Below are 25,068 nucleotides of genomic sequence, written 5' to 3'. Positions count from 1 at the left end.
CTCTTCTCTACCCTGGGTACTGTATCTTTACTCCTTCCCTCAGCATTTTAAAAGCTTTGAGCGACAGACCACAACGCAAAACATAAGGACACCAGACATTGCCCAACTGCCTGCACATGTTAGTTCTAGTTTTTCAAAGAGAAGAATGAATGCATGTGCAAACAGATTCAGATAGTGGAAGAAGTAAGTCCTCTCACTCCAGACTCTGGAGTCCTTCTTTCTAGAAGTAAAGCTTTTGAGTTTTTTGCCATAATTTCTACTCTTCAAATAAACTAAATATTATCTTTGGTTTGAACTGCTTTCTCTAAATGAAAATCACTGGCCTGTTTCTTTTGAGTGGTATATACAAACGTGATTTATTACCAATGTTTAACACCTTTACATGTTCTACTTTGATTTTTAAGATGAACAATAGATAAAAATCAAAATTATATTAGAAATGAAAAGGGAATGAGATGAACACCAAACTGAAAGCAAAGTCTTGGTTTTGATACAGGCTCTACCATTTCCACTCAGAAATTCTGTAATTCTGTGACTTTCTATACTGACACCCATATTTAAATAATAGAATCCTCCAGAATCACAGTGATCCATGTAGTTCTTCTGTTAATGAAAAGGAGATATGGAACTGTTTTTTGAAAGCCTAATATATCCCAGAGCTGGTGATAATAATGACACATAATTATCTCATTTAGTTTTTAAAGAACTTTAGGAGATAAAGTTATTCTATGTGTGATAAATAGAAATATCTTCAAGATAAATTGTTAAAATATTTTTTTAAAAAGGTAAAATATATGTAAGTATGAATGGCATGCTCCAATTAATGTTAAAAAAAAGGTAGATTCTTGTATATGCCTTGAAAAATTCTGCTACACAAGAAAATGTTAACAGTAGTTAACTCTGAGAAATGTTACTAGAGTTAGGAATAAAGAAAAAGATTTTTACTTGTCATTTCATATTCTTTTGCACTTTTTTTGAAAACCAAGGGAGAGATTAGCCTAGTTCATATATCCCCTTCAGGAGAAAGGAAATAAAAGGAAATTTTGAAGAGCTAAGGGAGTCAGTATTTGTAGTACAACTCACTCTATTGTTTTTGCATGTGAAGAAAGTGATATTAAAGTAGAAGAAAAGATAGTTGCCTAAGTATAAATAAACCCATGCGGTTTTCTTTTAGAGGGGTAAGAAGGGAGACCCTAAGTTGTCTTTACTCTGCCTTTGGAATCTGATTTCCAGTTTTTGGCAGATGCAGCTCCAAGGTAAATGGAAGTGGGTGAAACAAAGTCTGGCATGTGTGCTATGATGCAGTCACAGTGATTCAGTTCTTGCTGCACAATTTAAGGTTTATTTATTTCTTTATCCTTCTTTGCTTTGGTGTTTAAAATGTGTTTTACATTTGAATAAAATGCCCTCAAGTGTAAGAAAAAGTTTTGAACTCCTACATGGTATTCATAACCTAAGCCAAGTCTAAAACGCAAAGACAATAATCCAAATGTAGAGTTGTCTGAAAGACATTGTATGACATTTACAGGTTTTGGTTTAAATAAAATAGTAGTCCCATCCTGAGTCCCAGGCGAGAGAGGTCCCTTCCCTGGATCCTGGGTTTCAGAGGGCCTTGCAAACACACACACACACACACACACACACACACACACACAAACAGAGTGTACTGAAGGATACATGTGCACCTCTATGTCAGGATCTGGTGCTCAGCATGACATGGTACAGCCTGTAACCCTAATCATCTGCTCTAGTGACTAATACAATTCAGGTCCCAGGGAAACACCTCATCACATCTCTTAGCTATGAAGTTCTGTGAATTACACTGCCTCCAACATCAGAGTCAGACATTCCTTTGGGTACAAAGAGGAGTTGAGTGAAAGCAGCACTTAGTTAACAGCAAAGACAAATTACTTAAATCCTTCTCAGATACCATGGAGGCAGTCGATTCCTGTATGAAGAAGTACGCTTTCTTCCCACTCCAGAGCCTGACTTCTTCTTCCCAGAAGTAATGCTTTTGAGGCTTCTGCCATAATTTCTATTTTTCAAATAAACTATATACAACTATTTACATGGCATTTATTTTATATTAGGTATTATAAGTAATACAGAGATGATTTAAAGTATATGGAAGGATATAAATAGGTTATATGCAATAGTAAGGAAATTCTGTTGTCTTTCATAATTTGCTCATATAAAAACCACAGCTTTCACCTATTTTTTTCAACTTGGGTGTTGTATTAGTCAGCTTGAGCTGTCATAACAAGATACCACAGACCGGATGGCTTAGATAACAGACATTTCTTTGTTCATGGTTTTGGAGGCTAGAAGTCCAAGATCCAGGTGCTGCAGGGTTGGTTTCTGGTGAGGCCTCTCTTCCTGGCTTGCATACAGCCATCTTCTTACTGTGTCCCCATATAGCCTTTCCACTGTGCACTTGCAGAAAGAGATCTCTAGACTTAATGAATTAGAGCCTCACCCTTTTGACTTATTTAACTTTAATTATCTCATTAAAGATGATAACTCTAAATACAGTCATATTAGGAGTTAGGGCTTCAACATATGAATTTGGTGGGGGACACAATTCAGTCCATAAAAGATGTTATGAAGTATATTTGTCAAGGTAGAAATATAAATATTAAAAAACTTAGTTTTTTAACTTGATTTATGTAATTTTTACATATTCAGACATATTGTATATGGTCCTCCATTTGTACTCTTGCCCTGGACCCCACAGATGTAAGGGGCAAGCCTACAACAAAGAGTAAGTACATGCTACAATTTGTGGCTAAGAGTGACTTCCATCAAACCTAGCCCAAGGGGCATTTCTGGAAGAATTTGTCAACGAATCATTCTGTCTTTCAATGGAATGAGCTATATTATGAGATAGTAAGCTCCCTGTCACAGGATATATTAAAGCAGAGGTTGGATGACCAAATGGCAGAAATGTTGGGAGGTGATGCCCATGCTGATAGAAGGTCAAACTAGATGATCGTCAAGACCCCTCTCACTTTAAAATTCTGTGAAGGCTCCGTTAGCTAGAAATATGGCTCTCAGGTCTTCTGCCTTAGTTATATCTTCTAGAAAACAACACTAGCTTTCTAATGCTGGGGTCGGAGAAGTTTTCCTAGGGTACCTAGTTTCTGCTGGACATTTTTTCAATATTCACTGCAAAGACTGTTTCGAGTTGTATGCGCTTTCAAAGACAGGAAGACTTTTGGCATCAAACATTGCTGGTTAGGTGGTAAAACGGCTACTTTACAACAACAAAAAACCCCAAATACATTTCTTTCAGCTAAGTGTGGCTCAAATAACGTTTAAATAAGGTATTTGATTCAGATAAAATCATAGTCATGTGGGGACATTACAGCAGAATTTACCATTCTCTAGAAAGTTGCTCATAAGCACATCTGTGGGGATCTTGGAAGTATTATTTACCAAGATCTAACTATGGAGAGGCTGGAATTAATGGTCTTCCCTACCCCAGAGAGCTTTCTTTTACTAATGAGAATTTTCCTGGGTTTTACAGGAAAGGGGAAAATGTGCTGAGAACTGTAAAGTATGAACAGACATTAATGGTAGGTCCCCTAATCCTTTCAACTCGTACTACTAAGGAAACAGACTTGGAGGAGATAGAGCAACAAAGTAGGTTTTACTAGTAAAACCAGGACCAGATCACTCGTCTCCTACTCCCAGTCCAGTATTTGTTTCCACATACTGTGCTGGCATTAAACCATTTAGAACCTGGACTCCCAATAATAAGGATCAAAAGCACGCTGGGTAGAATAATGTCCTTGTTTCTAAACAAAACAAAACAAAATTTACCTAACAAAATATCTAATGTTGTGATAATTTCTGTTTCTGAGTTCTGTTATTCTAGGCATTGAAATCATACAAATAGTCCAGAATTCTCTGACTAGAAAGAAGGCCATCAATCCCCCTACCATCTCTCTTTCTCTCAACAAGATGACATTCATAACCTCCATCCTCTCCTTTCAGTCATTGTTTATTCTTTCTTTATAAAAACACAAAAAACAAAAATCCTGGAGACATATATAATCCTTTTCAACAAGATGTTCTCCTACATCACAGCACTTAAATCAGAGAATTCTTTTTGAAGTTTAATCTAGGGGGCTCCAAAGGAAATGCCTTTAAGATAAGTATATGCATATGAAAAGAATATAGAAATACTAGTGAAAAGAAGAGATGGAAGCCATAAAAGGTAAATTTACTTGCTAAACACAGACTGTGTAAGGAACTGAAACATGAAGGAAAAGGCACAAAAACTGGAACTTGGGTCAAATCCACCAAGAAGAAGAATGAGGCAGAGCCGTCCTGAATGCTCAGAGCAATAAAAGCAGAAAACCCAAACCAGGAAGTGAAAGTCAAATGACAAAAGACAAAGGGAAATTAAGAATTCTTTATATAGGGAACTAGAGGAATTAAAAGAAAAATATTACCTTATTCGGTGTTGGGGGAGAAAATACACACTCACTAGCCCAGTCAACACGGAGGTTCCGAGGGAGTCAGTGCTGTTCCATGGGAATAGGCTGGCCGCCCAGCTCCCAAGACGCCTTCCCGCCTCGCATTTGTTACTCAGGGGGAGTTATCTCCAAAAGCCCCAGTTTCCTGAATTGTACGTGGAAGGTAGTAACAGTGAATCAAAAGAGTGAATCAATCTTCATAAAGTGCTAAGCATGATATGGGTTTCTAATAAATGCTGGATATGTGGCAGGTGTTTTTAATGTCATACAAACTTACTACTCCAAATGTTTACTCTTTCCATACACTATTATTTATTACAGATAATAATAGGGTTGTTATATGACCTTCCAATACATAGGTAACTACCCTCCCGGTAGATAAGGCCATCATTTGCAATAATCTGATTTCATCACCACCCTTGATGATGGGCCATTAGTGACAGATTTTATTAACTCAAATTTATAAAAATGGAACAGAAGCAGCTTAAGTAATTTTACCATGATACAGTAAATCAGTGACTTAGCTGAATACAAGACCTGCATCTCAGAGTCCTGTACTCTAGCCAGGATGTCCTGCTAGGATGAAAAGAGCCACTTTGTTATTTTACATTCTCATTTATAAGTGATATCATGAAGCAAAATCTCAACTGTGATTTAGACTGATTTAATTATAGAAAATCTACATTTGCCTGGTGGTATTAAATATTTTTTGAAGGAATGCCTAAAGCACCATTTTAATTGCAGACTAAGGAAGCAAACATTAAAGGTACAGAGCATTTAATACTTAATTATTAAATATTATAACAAAAATATTATTACAGATCTTTCACAAGTTGATATACTCATTTGAAGAATATCCTGATCTTCATGCCTATTTATGTATTTGGCCTTATTTTCTGTTCCTCTGTAATACTAATGTAAATGCTAGTGGTATTAATATTAATAACTACTTTTACTCCTGCTTCCTTACCCCTTCCCTCCCTTGCAGGTCTCCAGCTTTCAGTTGTAAGACATTACATAGAAGAAGGATGTAAATTGGTGATGAGTCTACATTTATCCATCCCAAATACCACAGCAGGGAACAGAAAGGTCAGACAACTAGAGGCAGTAAACATCCAGACTAGGGGTTCCCAGATTTAGGGTTCAGGGCTCAGTAAATTTTCCAAAAATTGAGGGGATTCGCATCGAGATGCCATCATCTGATTTGCCAAGTAAGGACATTTAAAACAACTACTACCATATACTAACATTCTTCACTAAAAGAAAAAACACATGAACTTTAAAAGAACTTGGTAGGAAAGACAAAGACATCAGAGTAAAGGCAATCAACAAGAAATGACAAATCATAATCTTAAAGCTTTTTCTCATTTTTCTGGAGACTAGTGAAAATGGACTGGTCTAATTCTGTGGACTGGTCTTTGAGAGCTGCTCCAGAGACTTCCAAAGAATCATTCTGGGGGGCCAAGTAAATGTAAAATATAAACATAACCAGATGACGTTTATTGAGGGGTCACTGTTCCAGGCCCTGTGCTAAGGAGTGATGACCTCCGGGTGATGCCCCTGCTTCTTTCTGATTCTAATCACCTTGGAAACCATTACAACCTAAAAGATCTCATTGGTGAGATGCTCTTTCCAAAAACACAATCTCTATATGAAATTTTAAAACTCCAGTGTACGAAGGACTTGAGCAGCTCTTTGGGAGCTGTTGCAGCAGGATGTAGCCACAACTGGGATTCAGTGTTCTTCTCTCACAAAGGGACAGAAAGTTGCCAGATTTTTTGCCACAAGCTTCTGTGCTGTGACAAAGCACCGCTTTGACCAGTGTACTGGGCCTGGTCTGAGGCCACATCAGCCAGCCAGTTGTGACAAACCAAAAATAGCCCCATAATCTAAATCAAGACACATGGAGAGTGACCACCCTGAGTCACCCAGAACCATTTGTCACATACTTTATTTTTGGATAACTTTAGTGGGTACGGAAAGTGTTTCATTTGCTGGTTTTTCTCTCCAACTAAGAGTACAAAGAAAGGAACTAAGTCATGTGGTTTTGTTTAGCTTACCATGAAAGATGCAGCTAATATAGATGATGTGATTCCTCAGCTTTGGAAAGCCCACGGCTAATTGTTTGGGATGATGTGTCTCTATGGACTGCCTAAACTGCCAAGAAGATCTTGGCTCACAATCTGTTGCACAAGAAAATTTTGCTCCCAGGAATGCATATTTATTGTTCCAAGATCTTTGTTGCCATTCAGGGTGAGAAAACACAAGAAAATGAGAATGTTGATGTGGAACAGAATGTAGTAGACAGCTTGTTTGCCTAATTTAGGTTTATTTCCTATTAAGATTTGAGTTAATTGTATAAGTGTTTATAATTTGCATAGTAAATCTTCTAAGTGTAAATGTTTCATTTTAGCAAATATATTATCATCTTCTTCCTTAAAAATGACTTTTGTGGTTCTTCACCATCATCTGGTCCTCCTACCACTCCAAACAAATATCCTATAGTTCTCCCTCCATGCATTGTTCTTCAGCCTTCTCTGTTCCTGCAAAATGCAAAGATCATTCTTCCCTCACAGCCTTTGCATTCACTATTTCCTCTGCCTGCAGCACTCTCCCATCATCTGTACATACCTGGCTCCTTCTTCTCTCTTAAGTCTCTGTCCAAAGTCATTTTCTGGAGATGTCCCTGACCACCTTGGCTGAGATAACCCATCCCTATCAGTCACTCTCTAGTGTATCACTTTATGTTATTATCTTTACAGCACTTATGGATATCTGAAAAGATCTTGCTCACTTATTTGTTAACTTACTGTTTACCTTCTCTAGAATGAAAGCCCTGTGAGAATAGGGAGTTTGTCTTGGTCGTTCCTATAGCCCAGCACTGAAATGGTATGTGGCACATAGCAGCACTCAATAAGTATTTGTTGAATGAATGAACAAAAGGATAGAAGAATCACCAGCATTTTCATATTTCGTCACCTTTATCCCAGGGAGTTCATGACTAAATGGCACAAAGGCTAACATAGTTCTTTGATTTTCTTGATAATTTTATCAATAAATGTCAGCCAAATGACTCATGATTTAAGTTATCTGGCATAGCTGTCTGTCACTGATCATATCACTGAACAGTTGCCACATCCCCACTTCACTGAAGTTATACAGCTCAGTCTGAGAGAGCAATCAGATAAGAGCACAGATAAAATTTTAATATAAAACAGAAAGCTTGGGCATAATGATTTAGGATAGATAAATACTTCTTAAAATAAAAATACCTGATTTAAATCATCAGCTAACCTGATTATTATTTGTAGGAAAAAACCCACTAAAAGCAAAAGGCCCAATCTTTTCATTTTTAAAATATTGATGTGGAAGTTCCAGCCAATTATATAAGAAAAGGAAATAAATGATATAACTATTTTAAGGTAGAGACAAAATTATCTTTATAGATAACGATTATCTACCAGGAAAACTTAAGATAGTTTTTTTTAAAAAGGATTAATAATGGAGTTTGGTGAGGTACAGTTACAAAATAATTGCATTAAAAAATGATAGATTTCTTATAGAGCAGCAATAGTTATTTATGAAACACGAAGGGGAAAAGTTATGGATGTTCAAGTTTTTTCTTTTCCTAGTGTCCAAACATGGCATTAATCTTAGACTGTAGAATATGACTACTATGGGTTTTAATATAATATTGTGTTTTCCTATGAAAAAGCATGATTTATCACTTGTTCATTCTGTTAACATCTATACTTCTACTCTGTTTATAGTTCTGTATTAAGAACTATGTACAAAATAAAGGGAAAGGAAGAAAACATGGTCCCTGCTCTTGAAGACTTCATAATCATGTTAGAAAGAAATAATGTACATATGGAAACTACTAGAAAATTGCTTCTGGTAACATTTATTTCGTAAATACTTATTCAGCATCTGTAATAATAAGGTCCCTTTGCAAGTTGTATGTGGAACAGTGGGTGGACTTACATTAATATGATTAGTACTCAGTCATTGCCATCTGTGCAAGCTATTGGGGGGAGTAAGGCACAACCCTTTAATGATAAAGCAATTAAGCTGAGCCTTGAAAGAGGAAGGAGGACTTCCAAGTGGAGGGCTTGACTTTGGGTAAGAAAATAAACCATAGGACAATGTTTGTGAACGCTGAGCAGTCCTGTTTGACTATAGGACAGGCATACATGACTGGGGAGGTAAGACCAGAGGAGAGTCTGGAGCTCAGGGCTCAGGATGGGGATCTTGCATTCCTAATTGCAGAGTTTAGACTATATTTTTTGAGCTTTCAAACATTTCAGAATAAGGAAGTAACCTTAGAGCTCAGTTACAGAAATATTTGTCTGATGGCAACATATGGGCTGAGTTGAAGCACAAAGAGACAGAGGATGGAGGGTCTGTTAGGAAGCTTTGGAAAGATAAAGGAACAGATAAGATTTTAATGTATAAAGGAGAAGTTAGACATATGATTTAGGATAGACAAAAACTTCTCTAAAGTATCTGACAGAGAATATTATAATTACTAGTAGAAAAAATATAATGCGAAAGGCAAAAAGCCCATTTTTCTCATTTAAAAAATCTTGATCAGGAAGTTGTAATCAGACCTGAATTAGTCTGGAGTAGATCGAGAGACACTGCAGAGGTGGTATTGAAGGACTTTGGCATCCAGAACAGTGCCTGGCTTTTAATAGGTATTCGATAGAAATTCATCAAATGAATGCTTCTCTGTCCTCCCCTTGTAAGTTCTCAGGGGTAAAACCAGTCTCTCAGTCCCTCATGCTCTTTGTCTCTCTCTGTCTCTGTCTCTGTCTTTATCTCTCTCTCTCTCCTCCTCCTCATCTCCTTTACCTTTTTCACACTACTTCCCAGAGTCTGGCATTCAACAAATGCCACCTTATTAGAGATGTTGTCTTATTAGAGATGTTGTCTCATTAGAGACGTCTACACAATGAACGTCACCTCATTAGGTATGGGATTGAGAGAGATGGAGAAGTGCAGAATTATTCAGTCTTGAGCTTACTTCAATGTTAGTAGCATGTTTTCTTTCACAGATATTAATAGGGAAGTTAGGAGAAGGGGCTGGTTTGGGGGAGATGATTGGTACACTTTTAAACTGATGCATTTGAAAGACTGGCAGAATTATCTAGACAGTATGATCCAGCAGACAGCTGAAAATATGACAGGAGAACTCTGTAGATTAGCTGGACTGGGGTAAAGATCTCGGACTATGTGCACAGAGATGTTAATTGAAACAGTAAGAGTATTTGAGACCACCAGAAAGGAGGTATAGAAAAGGAAGAGAAACTGACTTGAGGACAAATCTTGGGACTTACCTGTGTTTTAAACGAGGCACAAGAGGAGCCAATGGAGAAGAGGAAAGTTAATGAGAGTTGTGTGGCAAACTGGATTCCAGTCACTCCAAAGACAAGAGAAGAGAATTTTCAAGAAAGTAGTTCATAGCTGCATCAAGTTTACTAGGAAGATTAGTGAGGATAGAATTCAAGAAAATCTATTACAGTTAGAGTGAGCATTTCAGAGTTTGCATATATATGGAGGGAGAGTGGGAAATGAAATCAGATTTGAATGGACAAGATATGAGATAAAGGGAGTAAAGATTACTCTCAAGAAATTTGGTGGGAAAGGGAGGGAAGAGAGAGAAAAGTTGACTCGTTTCTTTATGGATGCCCCACCATTCAGTGAATAGCTTGTCCAAAATTTCAAACTATACATCAGTCCTGTTTGGGGTCTGTCTGTCACATAAAGGTCCCATGATATATTCTATTGCCAACAAACAGTTGCTGTTGACTTCCTAGGACAGCAGCATGGACTGGATTCTGTGGAAGAAGATGCAGAAATTTAAATATAAGGACAGCAAGAGACAGAAGGTAGAGAAAAACTACATATGAAGCAGCAAAGAACCACACAAAGAGCAGAGCCAGAAGTAATCAGCTTAGCTCCTTGACATCGCATTGACCCCCTGTTCTGTGATAGGCATTGAGATCTGGTTAAGGGGTGAATCTGGAGGGGCGTAAGATCTCTGCTTAATGGTAGGATGAGTCTACTAATAGCTTCTAAGCTGGAGTAGTGATGGGCAGGGATAGCAGAAGGGGTGTTCCTAAGCTGAATTTGAAGTTTGACCTTAATGAATCAGAGTAGGGAAGAGAAGGCAACCTTCAACCTGTGAAGACAACACAGGCATGAGGACTGCCTTCTTGGGGGCCAGCGAAATCCCCTCCTGACTGCAGTGGATGTGGAGGGTTTAAGGGTGAATGAGATTACAGAGGTGATCCTGAAAGCTCCTCACTGACTATGGAGGTAGCTACTCTTCCTTAAAGCCTGAGGAAAACGTTTCTTTTCTGCTTTTTTTTTTTTTTTTTTGGTCTTTCCCCTACTATTTTGCTGAGCTGAAAGCAGAACTATTCTTCTGTGTCATAATCACACTACTAGTTAGGAAAAACATTTTCCACCAAAATAAAAAGTAAATAAATGTTCACAATCTATAATATTCACGTGAAGGGCCCTCTCAAGACCAGGCAGTGCTTGGCCATTTACCTTTTTGGAGTAGGAGGAAGGAAAATCTCACCATAGTCATCAGAATCAACCCACTCTTTAACCTACAGACTGTCAGACAGATACAACAGCCTCCCCAGATGCCCCTGTCATCTTTTGTCATCTTCATCATGAGACCAGGACTGTGCTCCTTGAAGACCCATGTGACTCCAAGATCTTCTCCTGCATTTTAGCCCCCATCATCGGAGTTGTAGTTTCAAAGAAGTTGATTGGACTTTATCCTTTTTAATACCACTTGATATCAGACCCTTTTCTTAAGAGCAACTTCATTTTTTTTAACTTTTTAAAAATGTAAGTATAGTTGATTTACAATATTGTATTAGTTTCTGCAGTACAGCATAGTGATTCAGTTATATATATTATATTCTTTTTCATTACAGATCACTACGGTCATTGAGTATTGTTCTCTGTGCTATACAGTAGGATCTTATTTATCTATTCTGTACATAATAGTTTGTATCTGCTAATCCCAGATTGCAGTTTATCCATCCCTCTCCCTTTTCCCCCTGGTAACCATAGTTTGTTTTCCGTGTCTGTGAGTCTCTTTATGTTTTGTAAATAAGTTCATTTCTGTCATTTAAAAAATTCCACATATAAGTGGTATCATATGATAATTGTCTTTCTCTGTCTGACTTACTTCACTTAGTATGACAATCTCTAGGTCCATCCATGTTGCTGCAATGACATTATATTCCTTTTTATGGCTGAGTAGTATTCCATTGTATATACTATATACCACATCATCTTTATCCATTCATCTGTTGATGGACAGGTTGTTGCTTAGGTTGTTGTTTCTATGTCTTGGCTATTGTAAATAGTGCTGCTCTGAACATTGGGGTTCATGTATCTTTTCAAATTAAGAGTTTTCTCAGATATATGCCCAAGAATGGGATTGCTGAATCATGTGGTAACTCTATTTTTAGTTTTTTAAAGAATCTCCATACCATTTTCCATAGTGGCTGTACCAATAATTTACATACCCACCAGCAGTGTAGGAAGGTTCCTTTTCTCTACACCCTCTCCAGCATGTATTATTTGTAGATGTTTTAATGATGGCCATTCTTACTGCTGTGAGGTGATACCTCATTGTAGTTTTGATTTGCATTTCTCCAATAATTAGTGATGTTGAACATCTTTTCATGTGCCTGTTAGGTCTTCTGCCCACTTTTTTATTGGATTGTTTGTTTGTTTGTTTGATATTGAGCTATGTGAGCTGCTTGTATATGTTCGAAACTAATCCCTTGTCAATTGCATCACTTGCAAATATTTTCTTCCATTCCTCAGGTTGTCTTTTCATTTTGTTTACTGTTTCCTTTGCTGTGCAAATCTTTTAAGTTTAATTAGGCCCCATTTGCTTATTTTTGTTTTTATTTCCTTTACTCTAGAAGATGGATCAAAAAATATTGCTGCTGTTTCTATTTTGTCAAGGAGTGTTTTGAAATGACTGAATAAAGAAGTTGTGGTATATTTATAAAATGGAATACTACTACTCAGCCATAAAAAAAGAATAAAATTATGCCATTTGCAGCAACATGGATGGACCTGGAGATCATCACTCTAAGTGAAATAAGCCAGAAAGAGAAAGAAGTATATCACATGATATTACTTATATGTGGAATCTAAAAAAAAAAAAGAAAGAAAGACACAAATGAACTTATTTACAAGACAGAAACAGACTCACAGACATAGAAAACAAACTTATGGTTACTGGGCAGGGGAAAGGGGTGAGAAGGGATAAATTGGGAGTTTGAGATTTGTAGATACTAACTACTCTATATAAAATAGATAAACAAGTTTCTTCTGTATAGCATGGACAACTGTATTAAATATCTTGTAGTAACCTATAATGAAAAAAATATGAAAACGAATGTATGTATGTATGTGTATGACTGAAACATTATGCCATATACCAGAAATTAGCACAACATGGTAAACTGACTATACTTCAATTAAAAAAAATAAGACATTTGAACCAATTGAAAAAAAATAGAGTTTGCCTGTTTGTCAGCTTTTATTTGAGCTGCTGAAAACACCCTTTCTCCTGAAAAATGCTCGAGAATGCAAGTACGGAGTGACACATTCTCCCAGTATCATGAGGAATATGGTTAATGGGAAATGACTTCAGTTTACTGCATCTGCTAGTAATCCTGTGATGCCATCGCAAAACAAAAAGCACATGACTACTCGTAAGCCCACGGTACCTGAAAGAGAAATTGGATTTGACTCAGAAAATCAGGCAGTACAGCTAATCGCTCTGATCCAATAATGAGGCCCTGCAGAATGGCGTCATCAGCCCTGGGACACAGAGTGGAGGAGGGAGGGCAAGAGGGAGAGGGAGCACTGGGGAGGCAGCTGCCCAGCCCTCCAGACAGTGAAGCCAATGAAAAATTCATAAGGAGATGTTTTATAGCCAATGTCTAATACCACTGCTGGGTCACAAGCTGATCCAAGCCAATCAATAGTATTCATCATCCTGAAAGGAACTAGTGATTGCATGTTTATGAGAACTGGGAGGTTTTCCAAGCCAAGGCCAGTTTCTGGTTACTTGGTATGTGTCACCCTTAAAAATATAGAACTTATTTTGAAAATGGAACTCAAGACCTTTTAAAAAAATTATACAGAGTGGAGGAGGAGAGGTACTTTTCAAATCTGGGTCGGGGGAAGTGTTTGAATTCTTTTTTAAGTCAACCCCAGGGCTAGTTTTTAAATTGAAGCTACTTTTTTGTTTCAAACTTTGGTGGCTTTTTGGTATATGATTTCTTTTTACTTAGCTCTAGAATTTTAAAAATAACACTGTAGAGTATGTGTCAAACTCCTCCAAATACAAATGGAAATATATGAGAATGAAATCATGAAAAAAAAAAGAAAGTTGAGTCAACTTTATCATCACTAAGTTCCAGGTTGGTTTGATTTTAAAAAGCTTTTAAAGATGATAGAAACTTCAACTTGAGTTTGAGGGTGTGCTTTTTACTTAGGCAGTGATTTAAAGGCAGAGGGAGGTGAGAGAGACAGCAAGATGAGTCTTAAGGGTTATGTGCTCAAAAGTCTGCTGAGGATTTCAGGGGAAACCACATCGCAATCTGGTTGTACGGAAAAAGCTCTGAGTAAACCAGGGCTTCCAGGCGTGGCTAAATTAGAGCCCTCCCTGAGGTCTTCAAAGCAGAGCCCGTTGGATGCCACTCTCACAAAAATTGATTTTGAACAAGTGAATTAAACATCAAGAGCTCACAAATAAAAAGTCTTGGAAAATCAACTCGAAGTAGGAGGGCAGGAGAGGAAGAGGGTCAGAATAGGGTAAGGAGTTTCACTCTCTCCCTGGTGATGGTGTCAGGAAAGAAGCTGTGCCCTTGCATCTGGGTGAACACATTAAATTTCTTTCAGTGGCTGTGAATGTAAAACAAGATCATTGTGTTTGAAAAATACAGAAAGGAAAGTAAAAAATAAGAAAATTAAGCCCGTCGTCCTCCTGTCCCGAGAAGTCTGCTTAACAAGACGGAGTATGTTCTTCCAGGCTGTTATATCTCTCTCTATAGATGCAGATATAGATCTACTACATGGCAATCTTACTGTAAATAGTTTTGTATCCTGAGTCTTCAGTGCATATTTATTTTGTAATCGTGTTCGCATGTCAGAATACTCAGATGTGATATTTCATTGTCCAGTTAGAAGTCTGTTAAAAGTATGTGCTCTTGTGTGCCTTTCCTCGGTTGACAGATGGGCCATGCGTTTCCAAGCCCCAAGAGTTAGTTCATGCAGGCGTAGACCCGCCCACCTCTGTGCACTGAGCCCTTACTTGACTGTTTAGTTCCAATGCCACCTACACTGAAGCCTGCCCCTCCCCCACTTACAATTAATCCCCCCCAGGAAGCAGAGCGGTAGAGTTGGGGGAGTTTGGGCTGTGGGCACTGCCAACCTAGGCTCCATGCCTGGGGCAGCACTTACCAGTTGTATGACCTTGGGAAGCTTCTTAACTAAGCTTCAGACTCCTCACCTGTAAAATGGGGATAATTTTATAGAATGTTCTTATAATGATCGAGTAAAAGAATGTATGTCTTAGTTTCCTCCCCTCTGCCCTTTTTTGGGTTTTCTGGCTTCTTCCAAGAGCAGCTACAGAGTAGTGTTTAAAAGCTTAAGCAAGCAACCTAGGGTTTCTACGCTTCAATTTCTCCATCTGTGTTTTGGGGATAATGGTACCCATCTCTGCATTCACAGGTTTTTAGGGAGGATTAAATCAGATGATCGACATAAGGCACTTGGTGCTCGCACAAGTAAGAGCACAGTAAATGTTGGTTCTTCTCTTATAATCTTACAGGACGTTTCATGGATGTCAGTTCATCATTTCCACCAGAGTGTGAGCTCTTCTGTGGCATCACAGTGGACGGTAGGTTCCCCCTGTTGGCTGCCTCTTGGAGTCACTGTCTGGTGAGCCTCCAGGCAACCCCACGCCCAGGGCTGGGCCCTGCCTCGCTACAGCTACACCGTGCTGAGGGCTCTGGCCCTGGACTTCCCCAGCAATCCCTGCATGAGAGATACTGGATCGGAGGAGCCCTTTGCAGTGAGTGGCTTAAGCGAGGGAGCCACCTTAACCCCAGCTCAGCATCCAGGTTTCAGGCCAAAGGGAAGAAAGTTTGGCTATGAGACAGCATCCTGAGAATTGACTGAATCAGTTCTCAGAAAGAGGCCCTGAGGGAGAGATAACCTCAGGGAAAGGCCGTAGCGACCTCGTCCCCATCTTGGGCCTTTCTTGCAGGAGACAGGGTCCCAGTAAGAGGATAGGATTCGTGCAGCAATCGGTGTGGTGGCAGTCTTGGAGGGTGCCTGCCCCCAGCCCCCATGCTGTACTCTAGCAGGGGTCCTGAGAGTGGGGTCCTTGGACCAGCAGCAGCAGCAGCATCACCTGGGCGCACACTAGAAATTCAGATTCTCGGTCCCACCCTAGACCTGCTCAGTCAGAAACTTCAGTGTTTTCAGTGCACATGGTCCTGACACACTCTCAAGTCTGAGAACCACTGCCCTCAGGGAACTGTCAGGGAGAGGAGAGGAAGTCCAGATAAATTCCTCTTTCCCTGCCCTCTCTGAGGACTGGCCAAGTTCCTGCCCAACATTCTTGTCTCCATTTTTTTGTTTACTTGAGCTAATTTCAGCAGATTTCTGAACTAAAGAGTTCTGAGTAATAAATTAGGGGTCACTCAAAGAAAACTGTAAAAGAAGTGAAGCTTGGGGTGCCCATGTGCCTGCTTCAACATCTCCCTCTTTGCGTACCCTCATCAGGAAGCCTGGCAGTGACTAGTGACCCCCTGTCCCTCCTTCCTGGACAGAGAGATGGACCATGCCAAAATGGTTTGTCCTCAGAATTCAGCCCCAGGAAAAAGTCATACATGGGCATAAATACAGACGTACAAAGATGTTCACTTCAGTGTTATTTACATAGGGCAGAACAGAAGAGGAGAGCAACCCAAACAGCCAAGAGTATAGATCAAATAAATTATGGCACACCCATATAATGGAATATTATGCAACTGCTGAAAATGATGTTTCATAAAACACTTGGTGTCAAGGGTGAAATGGTATCAAATAATATAAAGTGATCAAAGATGGATACAAAATAGTATGTCCAGAATAAACCTACATATGTATGCAGGAAAAAACTAGAAGTAAATACACAAAATGTTAATAGAGGTTATCTCTGTAATGGTATCATAAAGTGTTTTTATTTTTTTCTTTATACTTTTGGATATTTTCCAATTTTCCACAAATAGAAAAAATGCAATGACATTATGTGAACTGGGTTGATCATTTTACCCCTCCCCCGACCACCTTATTTTTTGGGGGTAGGAGGAGGTAATTAGGTTTGTTTATTTATTTATTTTAATGAAGGTACTGGGGATTGAACCCAGGACCTTGTGCATACTAAGCATGCACTTTACCACTGAGCTATACCCTCCCTGCTGACCACCTTATTTTGATGACAGCAGTGACTAGCTGGGTTGTCACAGCTGGAGCAGGCTCAGAGGAGACCATGCCAGGCCCAGACTGCAAACAGATCTGGCAGAAAAGGAAAAGAAACAAGGCCAGACTGGGCCATTAATGCACAGGGGAAATGGAGAGGGGCCAAGCAGGGCCACTGGGGCTGGTCCGAGCTGACCACAGGCAGCTCTGCCGTGGAGCCCAGCAAGCTCTGGCAGCCAGTGATCCTTGGAGGTCAGCAGGCCCAGCTGTGGGCAGATTCAGGACACCAGAAAATAACACCACAGCCCAGCACAGTGCCTGGCATTTGGGGATACTCAACAAATACTTGTTGAGTGGAGGAATAAATGAAGCGTCATCACGGTCTCTGGTGATAAAGACCCTTCACCAGAGGATGCCCTCAGGGTCAGGGGTCTGGGCACAGACAGGCTTGCAGGGAAAGGGGCCTGGGAGAGAGAGAGCTCAGCTGTGTCCAGAGAAATTGTGCCAAACGGGGGAAAGCAGGAGCCTTAGAATCCAGCCCAGGTTTGAATGCCACCTCTACCACTAAGCAACAGGGTAGTCCAGGGCAGTTTACCTAACCTCTCTGGCCTCCTTTCTTCCCTCACTACCTGGGTATATCTCTCCCCACCTTGAAAGGCTGTTTTCCGATGTTTCCATGAAATAATGGAAGGCACGTGAAGGACAGTTACAGGTCTGCTCCCGCGGCTCAGTGGCAGCCTGAGAGCAGGTAAAGACAGAGCTGTACTGTGCTCCGGGCCAGCACCAGTTTGGCAAGGTGGGGCATGCTGCCGCTCGCCCAGGAACCTGGGCAGGTTGCTGGCACCAGGCACTGGCTCTCGCTGGCAACGGAGGCTGCAGCCTCTGCACTGCCTGGCTCAGAGGCTGGCCAGGTCCAAGCCTGGAGTTGGATCCAGCAATGAGCTAGGGAAGCAGGGAAGCTGGGAAGTGAAGAGGGGGCTGGCTACAGAGGCCAAAAGGAGAAGAAACAAGGATAAGGTGAGGGTGTGGGCACCCAACAGATTCCTCGGACAGAAGATACAGATTTGGTTTTCTCTGTCTCGAGGGCAGGTTTGGAATCTCACTTCCTTGAGGTGACTTGTCTCCACAAGGAGTTCGTACAGCTCTTTGCTGGGTGTGTTCCCAGACCACTCAGACCTCCTCGTAGGCACACGCTGTTTTCGTAATGGCTTCCTAATGTCATAACACTGACCTGGGGCAGGTCATCTTCAGAGATGAGAAGTGCTACCCCTGTACACACATTCCTTCTTCTCACACCCACTGGTTCTTCTTCCTGGAGCCTTCTTGTTGCCAAGTCCTGCCCTCACGTCTCTGATTTATCCTTACTTGGAGAGCGCATCATATGCTTGTTACCTGGCTAATCCACTGACCCTGTCATTGCCACCTGTATCTTGGGCAAGATTTGCTAGCACAGCACTTCCCACTCTCATGGCTGCCTCTGACATAGTCACCTCTGTCAGCCTGCACCAGACCGTGAGCTTCCTTGGCACAAGGGTTGTCTTACTCGCCTCCTGCCCTTGGCAGATTCCAGTACAGTGCCTGTCATTGTACAGACAGCGCTCGGCATTGCTGGGTGAAATAAAGAGGCAGGGGCGGGGGTGTGTAGCAGACACTGTGGATTGACCACCCAAAAGCCTTTTGAGACCTTTCCCCCTTCTTCTACCCTGGGGTTGGTAACAAAGTTCATACTTAACTTTCCCAGCTACCCTTACAGCTAGATGTGGGCGTGTAAAACAGTTGTAGCCAATGAGATGTAAGTGCAAATCTTCAAGGAAAGCTTTCTTTCCAGAAGAAGAGACAAACATCTCTAAAAGAAAGCCTTTGAGCCTTTTGCCCTTCCCTTTTCTTCCTACTTGGAACGCAGATGTGATGCCTGGAGGTGCAGCAGCCATCTTGCAACCATGAAGCAACAAGCAACAGTCAGAATGGCCGAGTGAAAAAGAATAAAGTACCGTGCTTCTTGATGGTGTCACTAATGACTGAGATTGCTAGGCTCACCAACCTCCTGGCTTGCTTGGGACTGAAGGGTGTCCAGAGATCCAGGACTTTTGATGCTAAAACAGGAACAGTCCTGGGCAAATCTGGACATTGGTCACCCTATCCTAGCCCTGGACTGCTTATTTCCAGAGACTTCTTATTATATAGTGAGAAAAATAAACCTGTTTGTCTCAGGCATTGTAGTCAGGTTTTTCTATTATTTGTAGTCAAAAGCATTCCTGTGGATGCACACGAAAGTTGATATTTCTAAGATTCAACAAACAGATAGGTACAGAGTTGCAGGTCATTGAGTGCTAGCTCCCTTCACAGGGATTATCTCAGTTGAGTCTCAATAATTCTTCATGGTAGGTTTTAACAGGTGAAAAAACGGAGGCTCCAGGAAATTTAGCCCAACTAGGATCCAAGTCCTGTACATTAATGCCATGCCCTTTTCACCCATAGCCACTCTGGCTCATTTTCTTTTAACTTAATATGTGATCATTTAATGTTATTTTAGGATGGGCGTTATTCTTTTCAAATGAGTGTCAAAAAATCCTGGTAATTAGACTGATTTTTCCGTCACTACTGTTAATAAATAAGAGAGAACTGGTTTGCATAGATTTAAAGAATGTTTTAAAATTGTGGAATGATTCCCAAGGTGCAAAGGGGAATGAGTAAAAAGTCTCCTTTCCACCCCTGTTGCTTTATGGGTGAATATTAGGAAGACTTCTATCAGTTTTATGTTGGTGGTTTTGAGCATGGATCATAATGAATAGTCCCTTAAATTTGTAGTCACCTTTTGAGATTACAAAATACTTTCAGAGGCACAGTCTCATTTTCTCTTTCCAGCTGGTTGGGGAAGTTTTCTTCAGACTCGCTTCATTGTCAGAGTTCTTGGCAAATCTCCACCCCCACCCCCCACCTTCCAACCCCGACCATCCCCATTCCCAGAAGCCAAGACTTCCTGCTGGGCCCCTTTCCCCTTTTGTAGGCTACCCGCCTGTGACCATGGCCACACCCTGGCTGGTGCTGAGTCTCCTGGGGCCTCTGGGTACAACCTCAGGCTCTTTATGTGTTCTCTGTATCACTCTCCTCACCAAGGACAGGCCTCTCCCATAAGATGCTCTGAAAATTCTGCTGATGGCTCGCTGACTGGCTGACCTGCTCCCACACACGTGTAGCCTGTGAAGTACCCTGTTCAGTCAGCTCATCTGACTCAGTTTCTCTGTCAGTTTGCGTATCTATTTACAGCTTGCCCCTTATTAAAAATAATGTTTATGAAGAGTCTGGGAAAACATGTTATGTGAGTTGAAAAATGTAATATATCTGTATCTATGTATATCTACATCTATACATACTATATAATTAAGACTCTCAGAACAAAGCCAACGTATAGAACAATTTCTGGAAATAACTCATTATTTCCTCCCTCTCAGCTCAACCATACCTCTTCCTCCAGATTTCCTCATCTCAGTTGGGATCCACCAGGTTTCCCAGGCCAGGTTTCTTAGCATTTTCATCCTCAACTCCTTTGTCTCCACTCCCATCACCAGCGCAGGTGGCCACCCATCAGCCCCAGTGGTCACTAAGTCCTATCCATTCTCCTCCTTAGCTTTCTTGACTCTGTCCTCTTTTCTCCATCTCTGCAGTCGCCTCCCCAGTTCAGCCCCCACCATCCCACACCTGAGTTTCTGCAACCAGGTTCCTGCCTTCTAAGTCTTGCTCTACCTCCATCCGGTCTCCATATCCCAGAAAGAAAAAAAAAATAGTCCTGCACACACCTTGCTTATGGGCCTAATTGTTCCCATTGTCCTCAGGGAACAGTTTAATTCCCTTTGTGGTCTGACTCAAGCTCACTTCTCCAGTCCCTCACTTGCCTTTCCACATGCTGCCCATCACTTGCTGGCTGTTCTGAACCCCTCACCTCCAGCCCTCACCCTCTCTCGCCTTCAGTTCTCACACAGGCTGCCCTGCATGCTGCATACCCTTCCTTGGGTTAACTCCTGCTGACCCTTCAGGTCTCAGCCTCACTGATTTTAAAGAAATAAGGTTAAGACAAAAACGTCAACCAAGTTTGCTGAATAGTGTTCCTGGGTTTTCCTCATAGTGTATATATGATACAGTCAATCCATCAATCATCCATTTATTGAAGAATCATTAATTCTGCTCAGACTTATTAGGCATGATACATCTAATGGCCCAGGGCACCACTGGTTCTAGGTATCAACCCTATGTCTCTTTCTGCAGATTCATTTGTTCAGTCAATCTGCATTTCCATCTTTCATTTGTATTTACTCAACAAATGGCCATGCAAAAAATAAACAGAAGGGAGTCTCTGTCCTCAAGGGTCATGATGGTGTGGCAGACACAGGCTTACAAACACACCAGCATGCCACATGGTCAGTACCATGAAGAGGAAGGCAGAGCACTGCAGGGGATCAGAGACAGTCTCACAGCAGAAGTGAGGTTGAACTGACAGGTGTTAACAGGTAGATGGGGCATGAGAGATAGAGGGGCAAGGAGCAGGGGAGAGAGGTTCTTTCCAGAAGAAGAAATGGCAGGTACAAAGGCTCTGAGATGCATTAAAACCTGACTGTCCCAGGACCCAGATAACATGTGTAGAATGAGCAGGGTGCTGGGAAACATGCATTCCCCACACGCCGCCTGCTGTTGGAGCCTCATCCTTCACCAGCCCTTTCTCCTTCCTCCTTCTCCAGGTCCTACCTATTCTCAACCCACCCAAGAAGGACTTCCTTCACAAAGCCTTCTTGGACTGTGAACTAAATAGATAGACACTGAATCCCATTCTGCTTTGTCATTCAAAGATTTCATAACAAGTTACAGCTTCCTACCAAACTGTAAAGTCCTTGAAGATAGGGACTATGAGTTACACTGATTCTTAAATTCCTCTGGGCATGCAGGCAAGAAACCTGGAGCTGTGCTGTGAATGTTCCTTGAAGCAACACTCCAGGCCTGGAAAGGCAGTGCTCATGTACCTGACCTCAAACAACCACTGGTGAGTCTCTCAATACATACCTTCCATCTTCATACATCATTGGCTGTGATATTGGATTGTAGGCTTGTGGTGGGGCTTTAGTAGATGCCATTAGCTTGATTTTATGGTTCTCCAAGAAGACACTAGCAATGATGTTACAAGAAACTTAAGGGGATTCCCATTAGGAGTCCCTAGCTCTAACCAACCTTTGAATTTACTGTTAATTAACTTCTCACCCACGGAAAGTAAAAAATGTTGTCATCTGTAAAGCCCTGAGCTTGTAGGTAGAAGAACCAGGTCTTGGCTCCATCTCTACCACATATCAGCCCTGTGACCTGGGACAAGTCATCTATGCACTTTTAAACCTCAGTTTCCCCCATCTTTAAAATGGGAATAATAATACTTCACAGGGTTAAAACTACTCTCAAAGGGCTATTGTAAGGATTAAATGTGCTAATGGATGCAAACTTGATTGGCAATATGTGAAGTGTCATTTAAAAATCAAAGAGCACTTTCATCTTTATTATAAACAAAAATCCTCTTCCCTCTGTATAATTCTCAACATTCAAAGTCTAGACACAAGCTCTCCACTGGGAAGGAAGTGAACTGTACTGATCGGAGGAGAGCGTCCATCACCTGACACCTAGGAGACCCCCTGGAGCCCCCTTCAGACGCTGGGATAGTCGTGTCTGCTTTACTGGGGACTGCAGCTCCTCAGAGCAGGCACGGTGCTCACCAGGTGAGCTGCCCTACCGTGCTCCGAGCCCGATGGAATGGCACCTGCTGAGGAAGCTGCCCAGCTCAGCTCTTGGAACACTGGCTCTTCCCAGGGAGAAGTCTCTATTCCAGGCTGTCCCCTTCAGAAAGAGAGTTCTGCTTAGATTTGGCAGGGAAGATATTTAAGCAACGCAAACAACAAAAGTCGCCCCAAACCAAAGACCCTAAAAGAGAAGGGAAAGAGAGACAGTCACATCTACACAGCCGGCACTGATCTAATGTATAATCAGAGGCCTGGACTCAAATACAAACTGGCTGTGTGACTTTGGGAAACTCACCCAACCTCTCTGTGCCTCTAACATTATGCCCTCTAAAATGAGCCTAGTAATGCCTATCTTTTGGTGTTATTTAAGGATTAAATTAATGTGAGTTTTATGAAATGGAAAACGCCATGTGATTATGAGTTGACTATAAACATACTTGCCTGAAGAAATCATTCAGAAACACCCAAATGAATTGTGTGTCTCTGGGCCTCAATAGGTTGTCCATTAAGGGACCTTAAATGTGATTGTAAGAACCACACCAAGGTCTGAAAAGGCATCTGCATGTGAGGGGTGTGCCATGAAAGCCAGTTGGTTTCTATGGGTAACAAAGGCCACCTCCATGTGCCTTTGTTCCCTATGCATGGCCCCCTCCCTGGAGGGGCACGGTTGCATCCCCTACCTGCACTCTGTGTTTTATGATTCCCAAGGCCCTTCCACTGCCCTGTCTCTTTGATTCTCCCAATAAACCTGTTAGGTCAGCAGAGCAGATAAACCCTCCCTTCGCCTACTTGCACTTTTTATGGATGACTTGCCTGAGGCCACAGAGCTCAAAAGGACAGTTCCTCTGCAACCTGGAACCCCCAGCTTGGAGGGTCAGCTGGGATTTGAACCCAGGTTTCTAACGACCTTGCTGCCCATAGCCCAGGCCATGAGCCCAAGCTTAACAAAAGCCCTGTGGGCTGCAGCCAGGAGGGTAAACAGACCCCATTAACACAGAATTCCCTGGCAACCCTATCTAGACCTGGGCACCTGCTTCCACCCAGAGGTTTTTATCTCCTTGAATTTGTTTCCAAGGGGACCAGCAGGTACTTGCTCTCCCTGCTTTGGTCCTTGCTCCCTGTACGTAATTGGGGAGCACCGTATTGGCCTTGTGCTGTGATGAACGGGCTTCCTCAGGCGAGCAGGCAGTGACTGAAGTGCTGGCAGCGTGTGGGCCCTCCTCTGCAGCGCCGCACTCAGATACCATTAGCCCCGTGTGTCACAATGCTTGGCAACGGTTCCGGGAGGCAGCAAGGCCTTTGTTCATGCCACCGTCCCGTCAACTGGCTACAATTTCATTTGACTGCCAGCCTGCTTGGCCTTTTGCATCATCCTGGCCTGTTCCCTCCTCCCTCAGCCAGTGGTTAGTCCATTATCCCAGATTTTTCAGGGAAGATCTAAGGTGTGCATGTAAAGTTCCTGCATCTTCCCCTAAAGCAGCTTTGGGATGATCTAGACAATGAACAAGTGCTGTGTGGTTTAGGAGGGAGGCTCCCTGGGACTTCTCCTGTTCCTGCCGGTGCACAGAAGGAAGGACCTTGTATGGCAGAGTCTGGCCCCAGTGCCCAGGCACTGGGATCTGTATAGTGGCCAGCCGGGTTGGGTGGAGGATGCAGCATGCAGTGCTTCAACGCATTCAATAGAGCACATACTATGTGCCTGGCACTGTTCTAGGCCCTGGGAATAAAGCGGTGAACAATACAGATGAAAAGCCCTGCCTTATGTGGCCTTATTAGTGTTGGTTATTGGCCACTTCTCCCACTTGACCTTCAAGGCAGAGATTGTGTGTTTTCATCTCCAAAACCTGGCAAAGTGTCTGGCATAGTGTAGATGCTCCGTAAATGTCAAAATGAACTGACAAGTAAACAGAACATAGAGATGGATGAGATACGGAGAGTGAGGACAAGAGAACGCAGACTTGAAGGAGAGACAGAACCGACGGGGACTCTTCTTCTCACAACACAGGAAGGGGTGATTAAGTTGCCTGCCCCTCATTCCTCTTTCCTCAAGGCTAAATACTTCAGTTGTCTTAACCTTTCATCTCACATCCATCTCATTTCCCAGCCCTCTAATCATCTGTGTTGTTCACATCCCTCTGCGCCTTCATCACACTTTCCAGAGGCCCCTTTTGTGTTTAATGTGATGTGTTCAGAGCAGCAGGACCGCGAGCCTGTTTCCTGAAGAGCATCAATTCCACTTAATTAGCTCAGGATTCTACAATTCCCGGAGCCTCGCCACCCCAGCCTGGTGG

General features: G+C 41.8%; 1 long non-coding RNA gene across 5 annotated transcripts in view; it reads left to right on the top strand.

Moving 5' to 3' along the window:
• LOC116285228 (uncharacterized) overlaps positions 1-23,181 on the top strand; it is a 112,212-nt gene extending 89,031 nt beyond the window's left edge. For all 5 annotated transcript variants that reach the window (XR_012063500.1, XR_012063499.1, XR_012063501.1 and 2 more), the window contains 3 exons: positions 15,370-15,438; positions 21,944-22,038; positions 22,589-23,181. This is a non-coding gene — a long non-coding RNA (uncharacterized lncRNA). The remainder of the gene's footprint in view (positions 1-15,369; positions 15,439-21,943; positions 22,039-22,588) is intronic.
• The last annotated feature ends 1,887 nt before the right edge of the window (positions 23,182-25,068 follow it).

The sequence above is a fragment of the Vicugna pacos genome, chromosome 23 (genome assembly GCF_048564905.1).
Source record: "Vicugna pacos chromosome 23, VicPac4, whole genome shotgun sequence".
NCBI lineage: Eukaryota > Metazoa > Chordata > Mammalia > Artiodactyla > Camelidae > Vicugna > Vicugna pacos.
The sequence above is the reverse complement of the archived record's forward strand: the minus strand, read 5'-3'. Positions and strand labels throughout refer to the sequence as shown.